Source organism: Manis javanica, chromosome 1 (assembly GCF_040802235.1).
Source record: "Manis javanica isolate MJ-LG chromosome 1, MJ_LKY, whole genome shotgun sequence".
NCBI lineage: Eukaryota > Metazoa > Chordata > Mammalia > Pholidota > Manidae > Manis > Manis javanica.
In genome coordinates this window covers 235,191,708-235,205,008 of record NC_133156.1, presented here as the reverse complement: position 1 = coordinate 235,205,008, position 13,301 = coordinate 235,191,708, and the positions used below count along the sequence as shown (strand labels likewise).

Genomic DNA, 13,301 nt, shown 5'->3' with positions numbered 1-13,301 from the left:
CCGGAAGAGTGGCTGTGTGTGTAAGACAGGAAGGGTTGTGACAGGTTGTGTCCCCTGTCACTGAGCTGGCTCCTGAGCACGTTGGCTGTGCAGGGCTGTGCCCAGGAGGCTTGGGGCGGGGGTGCAGCAGGGTGTGGGGGGGGCCTTTGTAGCTAGACAGCTGACTCACCTGCAGCCAGGTTAAGACCCCCAGGCATTAATCATGCAGTGTGGCGGAAGGACGTGTCCGGTGGGGCGCACCTGCTACAGCCCCTGAGCACCCTCTCATCTGAGGGGGTGCTTGCTCCCTGCATTCCCACAGCCTTCCATAAGTGCCTGGGTTAGTGAGGGGTTCTGGAAAGAGCAGAGCATGGGTTTGGGGATTCATGTTTCAGGCGTCCCTCTTAGCCGTGTGTGGCCGTGGCAAGTGACCCCCTAGTCTACTTCTCTGTGAACTAGAGGTTTGCGGGGCTCTCCCTGCCAGGCCATTTGTGGGGCAGGATATAAAAGGATGGCTGGACACAATGTTTCTAGCGCATTCCGTGGCTCGCTCTGTTACTGATTCTAGCAGAGGTGAGCTTGGGGAGGGCTCTTGACCATGTCTGGCACTGATTTTCCTGAGCGTCAAAGCAGGGCCCACAGAGCCATGAGATAACAGCTGAGGTCATTGCCTTGAAAGTACCCTTCAAAAGTATGGGGTGAAGCAAGCACAGAGGATTTTTAGGGCGGTGAAACTACTGTGTGGGATACTGTATGGTGGTGACGTGTTTGTCCAAACCTACAGAACGTACAACCCGAAGAGTGAACCCTAATGTGAACTATGGATCAGGGGTGGAAACCTGTATCCGTGTAGGTTCCCTGACTGGAACGAACGTGCCGCTGTGGGTGGTGGGAGATGCTGACAGTGGGGAAGGTTGTGCCCCTGCGGGCAGGGTGTATGTGGGGATTCTGTGTACTTCCTTTTCAGTTTCGTTATGAACATAAAGCAGCTGTAAAATAGTTAAAGAAAGAAATGTGCACACAGTTGACCCTTGAACAGCTCCGGGGTTAGGGGAGCTGCCCTCCACACAGTTGAAAATCTTAGTACAAATTTTGACTCCCAAAAAACTTAACCACTAAAATAGTCTACTGTTGAATTTATGGTGGTAAATCATAAAATTGGCGAGTAGCTACATATATTTTATGCATTCATGACATACCTTTTTCTTAATTTTTAAAAATATTTCAGCTTTGCAGTTCATCTGAGTTTTTTGAAATTGTCCCAAATCTCCAAAAAATTTTCCAGTATATTTATTGGAAAAAATCTACATATTAGTGGACCTGTGCAGTTCAAACTCGTGTTGTTCAAAGGTTTGAACCCTATGTATAGGATGCTGTCTTAAAGTGCAGTGACCTTCCAGTGAGCATTTCTGGGGGGAAGATAACGTGGCTTTTCTACTCCAAGTCTTGAGTCCTAGCAGTGAGTTCAAATAATGTAATGGACATTTGAAGTTTTATGTTGGTGAAGCAGGGTAGAATTTTAACTTTGAGAAGGTGTACTCTGCTTCTAGTAACATCCATGTGATTCATTCTGGGGCATTAATTTGTCAAATGTTGATTATTTATTGAACACCTGCTGCATACAGGCTCTGAGCCAGAACCAGCTGCACACAAATGAAGATGACAGCTCCCCACCCTCATGGAGCTCATGTCAGTGGCGGGGAGATGCAGCCTCTCATTCCTCGGGAGCCAGGGAGCCCCGCCGGCACCTGCACTGTTCAGGGGCCAGCTTTTCTGGGGTGAATGAACTCCTTGGTTCCCGTCCTCAGGACCACTTTATATCCAGTGAGTGCATATAACCTGTTGCTATGAAGGAAAGAACCATTCATTGTAAGCAAATAACTGGGCGATGTGTGTAGTTTAGGAAGAAAAATGGGCTCTCAGGTGAAGTGATAGCATTTAAGGGAGGCTGGGGGTTGAAGGAGCCTGCAGTGGAAGGCAGTGTCGTCTGGGGGCGTGAGAACCCAGCCTGTCTGGGCTCCATCCTGGCTCTGCCGCTTGGAAGATACCTGACCGTGAGCAAGTAGTTAGCTTCTCTAAGCCTCAGTTTCCCAGCTGTGAAATGGGGTTAATAATTATGCCTACCTCAGAGGGCTGTTGGGAGGATTAAATTGGGTAATTGCAAATAAATGCATAGATAGCTGTCAGCAGGGCACCCAGCATTATAGGGGCGGTGCTGTGAGAACATTATCATTACAGGATACAGGACCCTGGAAAATGTTAGGTGACCCAGAATACAGGGCACTGGCAGTTCACAGAAGGGGCTGAAGGAGCAGGTCAGCCCATCAGCCATGCATGCAGGTTGTTCGGATCTCTGTGCCGGAAGCCGGCAGTGATGGTTGAGGGTGTTCGGATCCTGTGCCAGAAGCCGGCAGTGATGGTTGAAGGTGGGATTAGTCAGATGTCCACAGCACTTGGGTTTCTCTTCTCACAGTGACTGTGTGACTCTGTGAGCCGCTGGCTGCAGTTCTGTGGTGTCCTCCTGTGTGCAGGAGCCAAAGCTTGGCTGTGGAGCTCCCGTGAGCCTGCCTGGGCTGGGTCCTGGGGTGCATGACTCCTTGGGCCTGTACAGTGACCTGCAGGTTGGCGTGTTAGATAAAGCCGCAGGTGGCGTAGTGATGGGCCGCAGAGACTCAGTGATGTTAGCAGCACTTGAATCCGGGTTTGCAGCCTGCAGAGGCCACTGGCCATTACTGTCTGTGGTTCCGGCTGTGGTAGCCACCTGAGGGTGGTCAGCATCCCCCTGGGAGACTTCTCCCATCAGCATTGTGGGGGGCTTCCCTCCCTCCTGGGGCCGGAGGTGCCCATACTCATGGCCTCTGCCCTAACTGGCTGGACGGGGGCCGGGAGCCGGGGGTTTTCTGTACTTAGTGTGGGGCTTGCTGTACAAAGCTGTAGTTCCCCTGCTGCCCCATAGGCACATGGAGGAGGGCGGGCTCTGGGCTGGGAGTGTCCACACCCCGAGTGACCTTTCGGTCCTCTCTTCCAGGGCATGGTCTAGCAGCCCAGACAAGGACGTGGAACCAGCTCCTGAGGTTCTGACCCCTGCTCTGTCTCTGTCTCTGTCTCCACTTGGCCTTGGGTAAGTGGCTCTGGGAGGCCAGATGGGCCTGGGAGCCTCGGGGCAGGTTGGGGGAGCCCTGCCCCTCTGTGGGGTCCTGCCTACAGTGGAAGGATCAGGGAAAACCAGGAGTGGGGGGCAGCCTGCATGACACCCCAGAAGACAGGTCAAGAAACTGAAGCTGGGAGGTGAATAAACCCAGCCAAGTCCCCTGGTAATCCTGGTTCTCATTTTAAATTGGCCGGGGCTTCCTGGGCGAATGGTCCGACCTTGGGGACTCGGAGGGATAAAGGGCAGACGCGGAGGGCAGTGCAGGTCAAAGGCAGAGGGACAGGTTCCATCCTTAAGTTTCTCTTCCATTCTTGGAAGCTCCCAGCCCCTGTTCCCCAAAAGGAAAGAGCTGCCCCCCGGGGTGAGTGTGGTGGGGCCCTCACTGCTCCCCAGCCCTCATCCCCGTGGCCTTGGGGCCCCCCTCCCAGGGCAGCAGATTTCCCTTCACCCCCAAACCAGGGTCTGCAGGGATGCAGTGCCCCGTGGCTGGCTCCAGCTGTAACCCTAATGACAGGGTGGGAAGTGCATGGGCCTCGCCCCTCTGAGGGGAGCCCCTGGCCACCGAGACCCTTGCCTCTGAGCCACTCCCCACCTCTACCACGCATCCTGCCAGGCCCCGCTCCATGCAGGCAGGCCCACCTGCGCTTCAGCGATGCCAGGGTTCCAGGGCTGAGCCTCCCCGCCCGGCCCGCCCCGCCTCACCTGCTCTCACGCAGCCCTCCCGCGCAGCCGCAGGGCAGCAGCCCCACCCGGTGGCCCCCAGAAGGGGCTTCAGACACCCCCTCCTTCTGCCCCACACAGCTTGCCAGTCTTCTCCCTGAGCCCCTTTGCTTTGCTGCCTTTCCTCGCCCCCAAAAGACTGACCCAGAACCACAGCCCCATCCCCTTCCACCTCCAGCACAGCAAGGCCCAAACCTGGAGCCTGGCTAGGCCCTGTCGCCTGGAGGAGGGTAAAGCCCAAGGTAATTAGCATGACCAAGAACCCTTGTTCCCTCTGAATCCACCACTCTCTACCTGCCCCCCTCCAGCCACTGCCCTCGGTGGGTTCCAGGGAGGCACTGGTGAGAGCAAAGTGCCTGTATGGACAGATGTGCCCATCAGAGCCCGGGCTTTGCTCGGCCGGGGCCCTTGGCCTGGACTGCCTTTCCCCATCGTTAGCGGGGCCACCCCTGTGCAGCCGTGCGCCTGAGTGCAGGGGCTGAGCCGCCTGCCTGGGTCTGTCCCAGACAGCACCCTTTGCCACCTTTATGGTCCTGCCGCCCCCCAACAGGAAGTGCTGGCTGTGTACTGAACGCGCCTGCCACGGGGCCAGAACCCAGCTGGCTCTGCTGTAGAGTCTCTCGCTCACGAGCTGAGTGTTCAGTTCTGGTCCCAAGCGAGGAACTGGGCGGGTGGCAGAAAGGCCTCTGATCCTGGATTTGTGCCCTCCAGATCCTTCTGGGCCTCTTAACAGCCCCCCTCAAGCCTTACCCTTAATCACACCTCCCTCTCTGGGGTGGTTGCAAGAGGAGAGCTAAGAATAATGTGTCCAGCGGGCCGCCCAGGGCCAGGGGAAGCCTCGGCTGGCCACAGCTCTCTGCCTCCTCCTCCTGGGGGCCATCCAGTAATTCTCAACGATGACTCTCATTAGTCATTGGTCCTGCCCTGCGCTTGCCCCCCCGCCCCGGTGGTGGGTGCTGTGAACAGCAGCTGAGGCCAGGGATGTGGGGTTGGTTGCAGGAGGCAGCCACAGGGCAGGGCCGCAGGGGCTCAGTCCAGCCAGGCCACACCAGCCAGGAGAGCCTGCCTTGGAGCCCTCCCAGAAAGCCTGGAAGTTCTAGGCCCCAGAAGCCAGAGGGCACCTCTTCGTAATTCTCATCTTCCCACCCAGAAGGAATCATTTTTTAGTGCTCGGCCGTGAGGCTGAGATTTGAACCCCAAACCCATTGAAGTGTTGCGACTTTAATTTCAGAGGTTGCTGGGTGTCCCACATGACACTCTGAGGGCCCTGCAAGGGTCAAAGGACAGATGCCAAACTGCTGATTTCCTTGGGGGACACCCTGCAGATATGTCTTGGCAGGTTAGACCAGCAGGCTCCCAGCCGACCCTGAGCCAGGTTGCTTCCGTGCCAGGCACAGATGCTGCAGCATACAACTCTCCCAGATGACTGTCGCCCACGAAGCCCCCATCCCGTGGTGGGGTGGGGGTGGTGGTGCCCCCTGCTGGGTCTCCTTGAGGAAGGGGCATTTTTCCCACTGCTCATCCTCCCCTTTCTCCTCTCTCCTGCTCACCCTTGTGAAAATGCTTGCGTTCACCCCCCACCCCCCACCCTGCTGTCTAGGACCAGAGACCCAGGCAGAGGACGGTCAGCAGCTGTGTGTCTGGGCTTTTCTCCCCAAGTAAAGCAGGTACAACCTCATGTGGAAGGCACTGCTTCCACTAGTTCACTGGCTGCCTGCTGGAGCTGGGAAGCGGGAAGGAGCAAATTGGGCTTTGCATTGCCTGGGCACCGCCTGCCTTCAGACACCCCAGCTGGGGCTCTTGGGCTGGCCCGGGTGCACAGGATTGCTGCCTGGCCAGGTTGGGTCTGCCGGGCTAGTGGCTAGGTGTCAGGATGCTGGAGCAGGCAGAGGTGTTCACAGGAGGCCGGGGAGGTGGTCCGTGGTGTCTCTTCCCATCCCGAGGCCCTGGAGTATTTCACACACAGAGCAAATGTATGTATGAAATGACCCCCTCTCCCCTGCCACCACCACCACCACCGGAGATGAGGAACTCCATGAGTCAGACGGGGGCCTCTGGCACATGAACATCCTGGGCTGTGGGTATCCTGGGTTGGGTGATGGTCAGTACAAGGACCCCTTCTCTGTGCCCTTCCCCCCTTGCTGGTGGATGGCAGGATGTATTCCCTGCCTCCTCCATCTCTGCCCACTCCACTCCAGGCACTGGGGAAGAGGCATCTGTGTGCCCAGGCCACGGTCCCCGTGACCCCCAGAAGGCATACATTCATTTGCTCAACAAATATTTACAGGAAGTTTCCAGTCTCTAGGCTTCCAGTGAACAAACCAGAGTAAAGCTTGGCCCCAGGGACCTTGCATTCTAAGTGGAGGGGGAGAGACAATGAACTCAATGAAATTCAGAGAAAAATCAAAGTAGAAAAGGAGGATAAAGAACATGTTGGGGCTTCAGTTCTGGAGGGAATCTTGAGAGAGGGCCTCACTGAGAAGTGCCTGGAACAAAGGCCTGAAGGAGGAGAGGGAGCAATATTATGTCTGAACAGCTAGTGCAAAGGGCCTGTGGCTGAAGTGTGCCTGAGGTGTACAGGAGGGGATGAGCCAGTGGGCCCGGCAGATGGGAGGGGTTGCTGATCATACATGAAAGGCAGGGCATTCACCACCCTAACCCAGTGAGCAGCCTCTCAGCGGAGCCAAAATTGCACTATAGTGGGCCAACCTCCTAGGTCTATTAAATAGTGATCCCTCCTCACACGTTTCAAAGAGAATAGTTGCTCATAGAGATTTGTTTCACTAGTGCTTCTGGAAGATGTTAGAGAAACTGGCAGGGAGATTTGCAGTTCTGCAGGGGAAGAGCCTGAAGAGCATGCCCCCGGCTCACTCTCGTCTGGGAGGTGGGCTTGTAGCCCCTATAGTCTGCAGATCCCAGGTGGGCCTCTGAGAGGGCCACCCACCTGGCCCTCCTGAAGAGGTCTGCTAAGTGGAAACTGCTCCGGTTTTGAGGCAGGGTACCAGGAAAGGGGAAATCCTTCTTGTGTTGTAAGTTGAGAGTTATTTTTAGAGTGACTGGGGATGACTTTGCAATATCACTTCCTATTGGCGTCCCCTTCAGCCTTCAACCACAGAGGCAGATCCCGCATGACCAGCATTGTAGGCAAACGCACACACACGTGCACACACACAGATGCACACCATGGGTATGCACAACTTGGCTCGCATTCTCACCCTCTGTGGTCAATGAAGGGCCAGGGACACTTGTCCTGGCCTGTTTGCAGGATGCCTGCCAGCACTGGAATCAGTGCCCTTCAGATCCCTGAGCTTCCGCTGGGGGCTTCTGCGTAGGTGCTGTAAGTGTGGGTCCCTAGGAGTGAGACCCAGCACAGGCTCATCACCTGGCAGGGGGGTAGAAACAGAGGCAGAGGAATGATGGCACTGCAACCACTGTGCCTCATCGGGGCACAAAGAGGGCGGCTCCACATGAAGTGAATCAATGAATGAATGAGTGACTAAGCCATGGCCCTCAGATTCGTTACTTGTTGGTAAGTGCCTCGGAGCCAGGTCTGAGCCCCGCCAGCCTCTCAGTTCGAGCGCACACTGAACCATCTCACTTCCCCAGGCACCAGCACAGTCCCGGGCAGGTGACCCGGATCTCACGTCTTCTGTCCTGTTGACCGCTGGAATATTCTTGATCGTGAGACCCCACATACAAGCTTGTAGCTCAGAAGCCCTCGCTGGGAACATGTTTAACAACTGTTTGCTCTGTTGGCTATTCCTAGCATCTCGGAGGGTCTCCACTTAACTGGCTTGTTCATTGAAGTTAGAGACTATCTGGGTCTGAAAATCTCTGATGGAAAATTCAGAGACCTGGGGGCACAAGGAAGGTGGGCCCTCAAGAGTATGCTGAACAGTGCGGGGGGGCCACAGGTTCCCTGTGCGGCTGCAGTGGCCAGGAGTTGGGGTCGTCTAGAGGGTGCGCCCTCATCAGCCAAACCTCCTCCTCCCTGCCTCGCTTCCTTCCTCCCACCAACCACCGTCCTTCCTGTTTCAGGCACCGCGCTAATTGGTTCTGGGATTATTCCTGGCTGCGCTCAGGGTAAACGGACCTCAGCTTCAGTGGCCTCGGGGAAGAGGGTCAGGAAAGGACCTGGGCCGCGGCCTGAAATTCAGCTGGAGTCCGTTGGTTCATCTTCCAGCCCTGCCTCCCTTCGCTCCCCTTCTGCCCCCAGCACTAGGCACAGAGTAGGAACTAATTCGGTGTCGAGAAGGAAAGAAGAAATTCATGTCTTGCCTTCCAACTAGACTGTAGGCACTTAGCGGGCATCTTACACGTTTATGTATCCCCAACGTGATTTTCACTTAGTAGGTGTTTGCTTAATACGTGTTGATCAACACTTTCCGTGTGTGAGTTTGGGCCCTGGCCCCAACTCTTCCTGCAGAATCTCTGGCTTCTGGGTTATGATTTAAAGAATAAAAACATCAAGGGGCAGCTTTTATGAGCTGTCTGCACTCCTCATTACAAATAAACACACTCTCTTAATGACAACTCAAGATTGTAGCTGCCGAGGCCACCAAGGGGGAGCTGGCACGTCACCATTTGTGTGCCTAGCATTTTAGCCAGCTGATGCCATTTTTATTGAGAATGACTTACTGTTTTTTAGGCCTTCCCAAAGACATTAAACATGAATCAAATAGCATATGAGATGATTCACTGGAAGTTTTGTTCCAACTTAAAAAAAAAAGAAAGAAATCTTTTTGGATTAGTGTGCTGAGCCATAAGCAATACCGAATAGGCATTTGGTGGCAGCCCTTCCTCTAAGAGTGGACTTTGCCCTGCAGACAGAGCCATTTGTCAGAGTGTACAAAGCCCCGGGGCCCACGTGTCTTGAAAATACCTCCTAAGTCTAATATTTATAATGGCATTTCTTACAGACAGTTTCTATCCAAGATATTTTAGAATGTAGCCAAACCTCATTCATTTGGGGCACATGAATTCAGAATCTGGAAATGGTTCATTTGGGGCCTATGAATTGAGAGTTTAGTCATCACTCAAGCAGGAGCCTGGCAGGACTCTAGCTTTCTGCCATCCACTGGGAAAAGAGCTAAGTGAATGTCTTTGCCACCAAGATCCAGGGAGAATGACACAAATCCCAGCTGAGGGAGTGTACTTCTCAGGAGCTGTGGAAGCCTCCCCTTGGATAGACCCCTAGGCAGCTTTAGGGCTGGGATGTGCCTCAGGGGCCACATTGTCCAATGTAGGGGGAAGAATAGCTGTGGGGCATGTGCTTACCCAAGACTGCCCAGCCTCCGACTCTGTTTTGAGTTTGGGAGCGACAGATGTGCCAGTAACAAGATTCTTACCTGCTCGTTACAGACACCCACCCACCCACTCCCCTACCCGTAGCACACTGTTGTTCCAGTCCATACCCTTTACCTGAAGGAGAAGCCAGAGGCACTTTTCCAGGTGTTTTTGACTCAGACTTTACAAATTTAAACTGCCCTTCGAGTAATTAGTCTGAATTCCTAGAGTTTGATGGTATTTTTTCTTCTCTGCTTGCTGCCCTTTCTCCCCACACCCTACCTCCGTTAATCTGCCCATTGGTTCTGTACTGACCTGTGCTGGTCAGCACCGTCACACTGCGGGTCCTGTCACTGCCCGTGGAGGCGCCTGGAGAGGGGCCAGGCCCAGGGCTGTGGGGCAGGGGTGAGGTTCTCGCCGGTGGCCTCCCCAGAGGCACAGACTGTGAGTCACTGAAACGGAGGGCTGTTTGGGTTCCCTGTGCCCCCTGAACAAAGTCCCTGGCTGTCCCTCTCATCCTGCCATGCCACATGGCCCCTTCTCCACTCAGCTGGCAGCCCCAGAGGCAGACTGCGCTGCCCCCAGAGCTCTGGTTCTGGCTGTCCTCCTCCGTGGTAGGCCCGTGGCGATCCCTGTTCCCACCCTCAGGGCCCAGTGTGCTTCGCAGGGGTGTGAGAGAGCCGTGGAGTGGGTGTGTGAATAGTAAACAGGGCCTGTGCTGTTTTCTCTGATAAGACAATTTCCAAGTGAAATCCTAGACATTCCATACACGGGTGCGTTGGAATGGCCTTTGCGCTGAGATCCCGCCACAGCCAGGGGGCTCTGTCCCACTGGAAGCCAAAGAATAGATTGAGGCTTTCACCCAGTCAGTGGTGGGGGTCAACGCCAGTATGGAGGGAGGAGGTGTGGGGTGTGTGTATGTGTGTGTGAGCGTGCACACACACACACACGCATCAGAGGCCTACCAGCAGCTGCCCTGTCCTGCACGGGTCCGGGCTACCAGCCTTCTCAGAACGCTGGGGGTTACTCTGGGCCAACTCCAGACCTCTCCCTCAGTATCTGTGAAGTTCCCGGTCCTGCAGGGAACCTGCGTGCCAGCTTAAATGGTCCTGAATCAGTTAGAAGCCTCAGACCCCCCGGGAGAACCCTTCGTCTCTCTGAGGGGCCCTGCCTCCCCTCTCCCCAGAGTTCATGGTGTCCCATGACCCTGATCCTAGGTCACTGCCAGACGTGCCCCACGTAGGGTGAGCTGGCTGCAGGCTCTGGCCTGCACGTAGGGCTGGTTGGCTTCCTTCCGTCCTTCCCCTCATTTCCTCTTCAGAGACCAGGGTGGGGATTTCACTGACCCTGCCCCCAGTATGCGTCCAGGCCACTGGGATCCTGGGCCGTTGGCCCACAGTGTGAGGACAGGGTGTTCATGCTGCTGGGCGTGCAGGGGGGACCGTCCATGAGGAAGTGCAGGGAACCCCACCGCCTGGGGCCAAGCCCAGCCTCTGGCCTGCTGTTCAGCGCTGTGATCAGACTCATCAAGCACATCCTGCATTCCTGTGTCATAAAGCTGTGCCATACCTCTGCATATTGTCTAATGCTCTACATTTGTCAAAGTCCTTTTGCACCTTCATTTCCTTTTATCCTCACAGCTTCTCTGTAAAATCAACATATAGGGACTGTTAGTCCCATTCATAATCAAGGGAAATAAGGCTCAGAGAAGTTAAGAGACAGCGGGGACCATCAGGCTAGGCGGGGGCCCAGTAGGAGCCGGGGCTGGCCATTTACCCGATACCTGCTGCCCACGCTGGCCCCTCTGTAGACATGTACGCAGCCACAGTCCCCACTGCAACCCCCAAAGCTGGCCTTCTTCTGTCCCCTTTACAAAGGAACAGACAGACTTGGTATGGCACATTGGGACAGGAAACTGATGATTCTGGGGCCTGGCCCAGCGCCCCCTGCACCTCCCATAAGCTGCCCATCTGGCCAGGGTGTGATGGGCACTGGCCCCGTCGGATGGGTTTCCCTCCTGCCAGAGCAGAACGTCATCCTCCGGCGGGGGGTGGCTCCCATCCTGGCCGGGAGCTTCAGAGTGCAATTGCAGACTCACCCAGTCGTTTGCCAGGCAGATCTTTCCCACAAGGGCTTGGTTAGGACTTGAGTCATTCCGCAGCCAGGCGTAAGCAGTCAAGAGAAATTTACTCCCACATGAGCAGCGGCTGGTACCCCAAATCTCCATGTGTAATAAGCACAGCTGAGCCTGGCTGGGGGCCCCTTCGTGGCTCTGTCCCCTAGGGCTGACCAAAGAGAGGCCAGATCTGGGGGGATTGTGGGGCGCTCTGAAAGCTCACCCCAGCTCCTGCCTTCAGTCCAGTCTGCTGTGGCCTCCTGGATTTCCTTCAGAAGAGCAGTTGGCTCGTGGTTGGCTCCAGATCCCCGAGAAGGGGATGCTGGGTGATTCATGTTGACTTGTTTCAGCTTCAGAATTTTCATTCTGCGACTGAACAGTGTTAGAGTCCCTGGGTCCTTGGCAGGTCAGCTCACTGGGTGTTTCATGGGGCTCCAGTGTTTGCTGGGGGGAGGGCATTACAAGCCCCTGCCTTCCAGTCCTCTGCTGCTTCTGTCCTTGACCGTCTTCTCCTGCACTCCACGTCGCACCTGTGGCATTTGGGGGTCTCTCCCAGCCTTCTGGCTCTGCCACATACTGCTCCCTTTACCCACCTGGAGGGCTCCTGGGGCCTTTAATTCCGGCTCACGCCTCCCATCAGACCTCCCAGCCATTGCCTGTAGTGGGCCAGCTCCACCCAGCATCCCTGTCCTTCATGAGGAACTCCTGTTGCACACCACACCCCCCTGTCCAATGGGTGTGCTGGGCTTACTTTGGGCACCTGGGAAGGATCTCTGTGTCTTGTTCCTTCAGGTGTTCCCATGCCTGGGGGCCTCAGAAATGTTTGTGGGCATAAGGGCACAAATTCAGGTTTGGAGGCCTGCCACTGTGAACCTCAAGTTTGCCTTCAAAGCACAGAGGCTCCAGGCAGAGGAAGCCCCAGGCTCTGGGGCCAGGACTGCACACCTGGCTGCCCTGCCCGCTTGCTCGGGCCCGCCCCTCACCAGGTGCCGTGCGGCCCTGCTTCCATCCTGCCATCCAGCACCCTTCTCTAGAAACACAAAACCCACGTGTGGATGGATATACAGGTGATTGAGGCTTCAAGAAAAATCACATGCTCTTGTTTTTGGTCCTGCCTCCATCCTTTTCTGGGGGCGCTCGCAGGCTCTGTAAGGGGAGCGTGGTTCTGTCGAGCATTTGCTCTTCCTCTCCCCTCCTGTCCCCAGAGGCCCATTCATGTCCCCTCCCCCTAACCTACCTTCCTCCTCTGGGGAAGCAGCTCAAAGTGCTTCTCCCCTGAAGATGAATAGCATCACCTTGGGCTCTAGGGCGCCAGACCAGCTGGAGGGCAGCGGTCAGCCCCCTGGCTGAGGCCCGCAGAGCACGGAGTGTGTTCACCAGCAGAGGGAGTTGACGGCACTGGTTTGGTGAATGGACCCCTGAGTCTGACACAGCCCAGGCCCCCTACTCTGCAGTTCGTATGCCAGGAAATGGAGCTCTCAAGAATACCAAGTCTGAATTACAGGATACTCCTCGGAGCTTCCAACCTGAGCAAGAGAGAGCTTCACCAGCCTGATCCCAGACATTCCTGCCTGCATCCCCGATCCTGGAAGACTCGCAAAATGTTAGAGCAAGAGGGTCCTAGAAGAGGCTCTTTCACTCATGCATCTGGCCATTCAAGCACTGTGCGAGAGCCCTGGAGCGCACAGCCGTTCTTTCAGATACATTTACTGAACTCTTACCATGTGCTAGGCTCTGTTTTGGGAATACTGTGGTGAACAAAGGAAGGCAGAGATATACTAAATATATCGATACAGTGCCCGGTAGAACTGGGATGACACGAGGCAGGGAGGACTAGGGTATGAGGGCAGATGCTGCTTGTGATGGGGTCCCAGGGCAAGGCGCCCCCAGGAAGACTTGAGCGAAGACGTGACCACTGAGTGTGCCTAGCAGGTACCGCGGGGGAGGAAGAGCAGACCAGGTGGAGCGAACTGCAAGTGCAAAGGCCTTGAGGCTAGAACATGCTTAGCAGCCTCTCCTGCTGGTGTGCATGAGCTGTTTTTCTTCCTC

At 55.6% G+C, this 13,301-nt stretch overlaps 1 protein-coding gene across 4 annotated transcripts in view; it reads left to right on the top strand.

Annotated features, from left to right (window-relative positions):
* HPCAL1 (hippocalcin like 1) overlaps positions 1 to 13,301 on the top strand; it is a 103,866-nt gene that overhangs the window by 78,868 nt on the left and 11,697 nt on the right. For 3 of the 4 annotated variants that reach the window (XM_073216710.1, XM_037026499.2, XM_037026500.2), the window contains exon 2: positions 3,008 to 3,100. The exons of the other annotated variant lie outside the window; for it this stretch is intronic. The gene's annotated coding sequence lies outside the window, so the exon portion shown is untranslated. The remainder of the gene's footprint in view (positions 1 to 3,007; positions 3,101 to 13,301) is intronic. 4 annotated transcript variants of the gene reach the window in all.